Source organism: Poecilia latipinna, unplaced genomic scaffold (assembly GCF_001443285.1).
Source record: "Poecilia latipinna isolate Pla-1442-1.1 unplaced genomic scaffold, P_latipinna-1.0 Scaffold4500, whole genome shotgun sequence".
Classification (NCBI taxonomy): Eukaryota; Metazoa; Chordata; class Actinopteri; order Cyprinodontiformes; family Poeciliidae; genus Poecilia; species Poecilia latipinna.
Genome location: NW_015117116.1, coordinates 15,098 through 15,623, shown reverse-complemented (window position 1 = coordinate 15,623; position 526 = coordinate 15,098). Strand labels below are relative to the sequence as shown.

At 35.0% G+C, this 526-nt stretch overlaps 1 long non-coding RNA gene across 1 annotated transcript in view; it reads left to right on the top strand.

Annotated features, from left to right (window-relative positions):
- Positions 1-146: 146 nt before the first annotated feature.
- The window catches only part of LOC106942724 (uncharacterized), a 9,334-nt gene continuing 8,954 nt past the window's right edge, over positions 147-526 (top strand). Inside the window, exon 1 of the long non-coding RNA XR_001423700.1 lies at positions 147-402. This is a non-coding gene — a long non-coding RNA (uncharacterized LOC106942724). The remainder of the gene's footprint in view (positions 403-526) is intronic.

Here is a 526-nt window from a genome sequence, read left to right as displayed (position 1 = left end):
AACATGTTAAACTGCAGAAAACAAATAAAATATCTGAACACTGTTAGATATGAGCTGCTGCTCTGTTCAGGATCACTGATTTGAATAAAAACAACAGATATTTAAAATCCAGACAAATTGAATCTCAGAAACATTGAACTAATAATCCAAAGCATCTCATTTCCTCCCTTTAATTTGTCATTTGCTGCTCTAATATTGATTATAACTAGACATTAACTGGTTGGTATTTATTCAGTGACCTGTGATCTTTACATGCAGGCAGCAGTTTGGACAGAAATAAATGTTTTTATCTTTTCTCAGGCAGTGAAGCAGCTGGAGTTTATTCAGCAGTAAAAACAGGAGAAGTGACGTATGGAGAGATAGTCATCAATGAGAAGAAGAAGAAGAGGTCAAAGGCCAAAGGTAAAACTTCTCCTGATGAGTTTTCTGGTTTTTCTTTCTTTCATTGTTGTCTGTTTTCCATGACTTCTCCTCCCAAACTTCTGTTCTCAGTTTAGGATTCTCTTTTTTTCTGAGGTCAAGTTAA